Source organism: Miscanthus floridulus, chromosome 7, assembly GCF_019320115.1.
Source record: "Miscanthus floridulus cultivar M001 chromosome 7, ASM1932011v1, whole genome shotgun sequence".
Taxonomy (NCBI): domain Eukaryota; kingdom Viridiplantae; phylum Streptophyta; class Magnoliopsida; order Poales; family Poaceae; genus Miscanthus; species Miscanthus floridulus.
The window spans coordinates 23347383-23353732 of NC_089586.1; the positions used below are offsets into that span (position 1 = coordinate 23347383).

The 6350-nt window shown below is 55.3% G+C and overlaps 1 pseudogene; it reads left to right on the top strand.

The window, feature by feature from the left end:
- The first annotated feature begins 1225 nt into the window (after positions 1–1225).
- LOC136466724 (WRKY transcription factor WRKY71-like) lies at positions 1226–2855 on the top strand (annotated as a pseudogene).
- The last annotated feature ends 3495 nt before the right edge of the window (positions 2856–6350 follow it).

Below are 6350 nucleotides of genomic sequence, written 5' to 3' on the forward strand. Positions count from 1 at the left end.
CGACGCCCGGTCCTTTGCGTGAGCTTTACCCGTTCCTCTCAATGCCAAGTCTGTCTCGCTAACCTCTTCACCGTCCGGCCGGGTCCATTGAACACGCAGCGCGAGACAAAGAGCGTTTTCACCCGGTCCTTAGCTACTACTACCTAGCTAGCTCCTGGCAGCGCTCTAGAAGTACTAGTACAAGTCTAGAAGGGAATTAATTAGCGACAAGCCTGCGCCGTCAGTCAAGAACAGCTTCTGGTTACGACCTAAACCCCGGGCAAAGAGTGGTAATAAAAAATGGTGCAGCACTGACCCGTGCGGTGAGCACTATGCGAGTCTGCACGTACTCATTCTGTTCAGAGAAAGGATGTTTGGTCAGAATTAGGCAAAGGCACGGCGATATTACTTGTTATTGATAGCTAGTTCGCCGGTTTTGATTCCATTACTTTGGCCTCTGGCTCTTCGGAGCTCACCACACCAAGCAAGGAAACCCCAGCCATAAAGAATAATCTTTCCCTCACCTAAACTAGAGCTACTAGTACCACTACAGATACATGATCCTTTTTTAAAGAAAATTGTTGTAAAAAAGAAACGGAAAGTCGAATAAATCTGCCAGCTTAGTGCTGTCTAAGCTACCAGGCTCCGACCAAAAGGCCGGTCAATAAGTCGTCACTCGTCACCAGGAAAACCAAAACCACCCAAACGCAAAGGGCATTTCCGATCAATTGGCCCCGCACCCGCACCCGCACCCGCACCCGCACCGCTCCCTTTCGTCAATTCGTTCCCCCGATCTTTGTAAGCATGTGTGGCGTATTTTCTTGACTTGGTGAGGCACCACCACCCAACCCGGCGACCGTCGTCACCACCCTCGGTTCATCCGCAGGTCGACATGCTTTCGAAGGCCAAAGCTTCGCTCACCCAAGTCATCACCGGCCTCCCTCCCTCCCACCCACTCGCGACAAATAGGCGTACTAGTACTAAAGATCTCAGTAGAGAGGGCCGTCGGCGTCGGCGTCGGCGTCGCCATCACAGTCAGTCACGTCTCCTCCTGGTCCAGCGGCATCCTCCACTGCCCTTCGTCCTCCGACCCGGCTATCCCGGCCCCAGTCGCCAATTCTTCTACTAGTAGTGTATTCCCCCACCACATTCGCGTGCGCGAATTCCACGGCCCCTTGTTTGTTTATGCGGTCTCTGAGTCTCTCAGCTCAGCTGCTGATTCGCCGCGCGACCAGAGAAAGAGAGGAGGACAAGCGCGTGTGCGAGTGATGGCGACGTGCGCTGCTCGGAAGCCTCTTCTTCGTTCTCCCTAATGAGACCGGACGACGGACCATCCGATATTCTTCCCTGGTCCTCGAGTCCCCGCTCTTTATATACCACGCCCCGTCCCGAGCCATCGCCACTCGAACGCTCAAGCATCCCTACTCCTCTTCTTCCCCTTCCTCTTCTCAGTCTTCAGTTCTCTTCTCCGTCGAGCCCTCGACCGCGCTCTACAGGACCCCGGCCTAGCTAGCTCGGACATCTCGAGGGGAAAAGAAGCAGTCAGCAGATGGATCCATGGATCAGCAGCCAGCCTTCTCTGAGCCTTGACCTTCACGTCGGCCTGCAGCCGCTCAGACTCCACCAGGCGCCGGTGGCCGTCGCCTTGGCCCGGCCCAAGGTGCTCGTCGAGGAGAACGTCCTGCCTCCAAAGAAAGAAGCCAGAGGTATACATCCATTCTTGCTTAATTGGTGGGGGTGTTGTGTTTGACGACGATCCAAGAGTCTAACGGATTGTTTCCTTGATTCGATGATGACCCACCAGGTCGCGGCTCTCGAGACGGAGCTACAGCGGATGAGCGAGGAGAACCGGCGCCTGACGGAGGCGCTGGCCGCGGTGGCGTCCAAGTACGAGGCTGCTGCGGAGCCAGTACACGGAGATGGTGGCCACCGCGGGCGGGAACCCGTCGTCGACGTCGGAGGGCGGGTCCGTGTCGCCGTCGCGGAAGCGCAAGAGCGAGAGCACGGACACCGCACCGGCGCCGCCTGCCGCCGCCGCGCAGCACCCTGGCCCGCACCCGCACCCGCACCTGCACCCGGCGGTGCCGGCGGACCAGACGGAGTGCACCTCGGGCGAGCCGTGCAAGCGCATCCGGGAGGAGTGCAAGCCCAAGGTGTCGAAGCTGTACGTGCACGCCGACCCCGCCGACCTGAGCCTGGTGGTGAAGGACGGGTACCAGTGGCGCAAGTACGGGCAGAAGGTGACCAAGGACAACCCGTGCCCGAGGGCATACTTTCGCTGCTCCTTCGGCCCGGCCTGCCCCGTCAAGAAGAAGGTGCAGCGGAGCGCCGACGACACCTCCATCCTCGTGGCCACGTACGAGGGCGAGCACAACCACGGCCAGCCCCCGCCGGCGCCGGCGCAGGCAGCGCACAACGGCTCGGCGGCCCCCGGCGCCAGCAAGAACGCCGCGGTCGCGAAGCCGCCGTCGCCGCCGAGGCCGGCCGCTGCCATCGCCCCGGCGCCGCACCGCCCGCAGCTGCAGCTCCACCACCAGCAGCAGCAGCAGGACGCTGCCGCGATGAACGGCGAGCAGCCCGTGGGCGCGGCGGCCGCGGCCGCGTCGGAGATGATCCGGCGGAACCTCGCGGAGCAGATGGCGATGACGCTGACGCGGGACCCCAGCTTCAAGGCGGCGCTCGTCACCGCGCTGTCCGGCCGGATCCTCGAGCTGTCGCCCACCAAGGATTGACAGACGTGTCGGATCGGATCGGGTCGATTGGCATCACACACACGAGATTCTTGCTCAGATTGTCTAGCGCGCACGCGGCAATCGTCAACAACTTCGCTGGCCTGAATCCTCTGTTAATCACTGTTAGAGCGAAACAGCGATAACAGAACCCGACATGAGGATCTGCAGTTCTGCACGAGGGAGAGGAACAGATGGGGTTCGCGCGGCTTGACATGGCGTGGAGCAGAGATCGTCACGTCACGCTTCGGTGAACGACGATGGTGGAACATGCGAAATACTAGCACAGGAAAACAACATGAAATTGTACAATCCCTTGTACTGTTGTAGTTTTAGGCGAACTGTTCATCCGATTGATCAAATGAAATCAGTTATATTTTTTTCTCCGTTTGAATTGAATTGAAACGTGGTCGCTCGTACTCCTAGGTAGAAGTAGTATGTTTCACGAGACTAAGAATTAACGAATTTGAATTTGAAAAGTTCATAGGAGTGGTATGTACTCACTCCTCCTTTCAAGAAAGAATGCAATTCTTGCTTTTCGAGAAGTCAATCAATTTAAACTTTGATCAAAATTATATAAAAGAATACTAATATTCTGATACAAAATTAGTATCATTAAATTAGTCATAGAATATATTTCATAATAAATTTATTTAGAGACATAAATATTAATACTATTTAATATAAATTTGATCGAGCTACATTCACCTGATCTCATAATTATATTCTTTTATGGAGGAAGTAATTAGTAACTAAGGAATACTCCTCCTGTGTGGACGCGACTGAGCAGTGGGCCACCCACCATTAGCCCGCTCGCGATCTTCGTCTCTGCTGGGTTCTTATCCACACACAAAAAAAGGCGTACAAAAGTAGGCGACCCGGCGGGATGCTGTGGCGGGGCCCAGACGCCAGACCAGACCACAAGGAAAGTCCCTCGTCCCCGCGGGTTGCCGGGGTTGGCCGTGCCCCACGTGCGACGTTGTGTGCTGTGTGCATCGCATCGCCGCGGGAGGGAAGGAAGCTGGGTGGAAACGCAAGCCCGCCGCGGTGGCCAGGTCTCCTGGGCAGGCAGGGCTGTGGTCTGGGGAGTGTGGCTAGTCAAACACGTGCTGTCGGTCCGGCGGGTCCGGCGCTCCACGACCCGGCTTCCCCCCGGCTCCGTTCCGTTCCGCCCACGGCCACGGTGCCGTCGGAGCACTGCCACCCACACCGTGCTGGTGGCGTAGGCGCGTAGCTAGCGTCGATACCAATCACTCGTTCGTTCAGGTAGCCGTCGTCAATTCACAGGCACTCACTACTTTCATCACTACTTAAGATAACAACCGAATCAACTTAGAGGCTGTCAGTAGCCTAGCGTCTAGAAAGAAATACCATCACGGGCGGGGAACAAAAGGGAGGAAAACGGGGTGGAACGAACTGGACTGGCAACCGTAGAAATCCAGAGAGTGCTGGCAACCGTAGAAATCCAGAGAGTGCCGTCGTCTGTCACTCGCTCACTCTGTCGCGATCCAGCCTGTCCGTCCGTCCGTCCAGCGAGAGAGAGAGAGACAGAGAGGTCTTTCACGGGAAGGTTCGGAGGTCGCCGCCCGTCGCGATCACCGCACGACTGGGGCCTTGTTTGGTTACCGAAAAATATTGGGAAATGCAACTGTAGCGTTTTCGTTGTTATTTAATAATTAGTGTCCCATCATAGTCTAATTAGACTTAAAAGATTCGTCTCGTGGATTTCATCTAAACTGTGTAATTAGTTTTATTTTTTATTTATATTTAATGCTTCATACATGCGTCCAAAGATTCGATGTGACGGGAAATGTGAAAAATTTGACAAAATTTTTGGGGAACTAAACTGGGCCTGGGCCGGCCACGACCACCTTGTTCAGCTTACCCTATCAATATTTTACTTGTTCTACTTATTATTTTAATCAGAACAGTATTTTTTTCATAACAATTTAGTCAGAATAGTATTTTTTCAGCCTATTACAGCTAAAATTCAGCAAGCTGAACGTAACCATGGGGCAGTGGACGACCGAACGGACCCCTCTGCCCCACTAGCCTGCTAGCTGCTTGTCGATTGACCGGCCAGCGCACTGTTCAGCCATACTTTTTTAAGTTAATGAATAATATTTTTCTCAGTTAATAAATCAGTCAAAGGTTCATTCAACCCTGGCTTACCGGCTAAGCAAACGGCACACAGGACGCTGCTGTATCTGTATGGCTCCGGTTTTTTATTGATTTATCTACATCTCCGTCGTCGGCCAACTCGTGCGCGCGCCGCAATCCGTGTATCATTTTTCCGCACGCCCCAGCTGGATCGAGTGGATTCCACCCCGGCCGCGACGACGACGAGGGGAGCTCGCTCGATCGGCAGCGGCAGGTCAAGCCCATGGGACCTGCACCTGCCCAAGTGCCCAGACATGTTGGGGCGCCGGACCGCCGGTGAAGTTGTAGCTCACTTGCTTTCTACTCATACTGAACCCCTGATGAGCTCCCTGCCGTATATAGGGTCGGAAAATTCGGCTTCGTTCATCAGGCTGGAATTGACACTGTGTTATGATTTGTTATAGTATGGTGGCCGCGGGGTGGGCTTGTAGATGATGCGGTTAGCTTAGTAAGGTAGTCTGGTCGTCTGGTACCTGTCGTTTTCTTCGTGCAAATTGTTAGTAGCTTCTTTGGAAAAATCAGTCCACTTCGTTTTTGGATTTAGATGGAACAATCGCGTCGTCGTATACGAAACTGCATACGATACGCTTATTCAGTCAAGCGCACGACCGCACCTTTTCCGGTGTACAAGTCGTCCAGTAGCGGCCCACGTTTGACTAGGCGGGAACTGCAATGCCTGAAGCACAGACACTGACCCCGACGCTATACGACATCGTATTCATGAAATCTAGATTCATCTTATGGACCTATTATCGGAAGGATTTTTTATGGCCTGCCTAACTTACATTATACAGTGGTTAGCTCATCACTTTTAATCTCTTATAACTAAAAAAAATAAAGTGTAGATATTTTTTTTTGTGCCACATTTGTTTTGGTTCATCCGTCTGCCCACACCTACAATCCCGCATACGTCGCTCCCTCGGTCTGCCTTCCCCTGCGATAACCGCCAGTCCACGCCGCACAAAAGGAAACCACTCCTGTGATTCCTCCGCCCGCCTCTCCATCGTCGCCCACCCGCAGCTCGCCGCGACGCAGCCCGCGCCCGCCCGAAGCTGGCCGTAACGCCGGCCGCGCCCACCCTCCTTGCGAGTCCAAAGCTCCCCACGACGGCACGGCCCCGCGGACCGGATCCAGATTGGAGGTACTCCCCACATTCCCCTCTTCTTCTTTGCGTCACAAGCGACCCAGGACCCCTTGCCGGATTGGATCTCGCGCTTCGTCGGTGCCGGTGCCGGAGCCGGAGATGATGTCGTCATCGTCGGATGCGGCCGTGGCGCTGGAGCTGCAGGAGTCCGAGTGGGAGGAGCTGCAGCAGTGAGGCGCGCAAGCTGGAGGGCGACCTCGACGTGAAGCTCTCCTCCTACGCGCGCCTCGCCCGCGACGAGCTAGACGCCCTGGGTGTCGGGTTCCGCCACCTGGTCACGAGCACCGGCGTTCATCGCCACGCTTGGCACCGGCTGCCCGCCCATTGTCGCGCTCCGG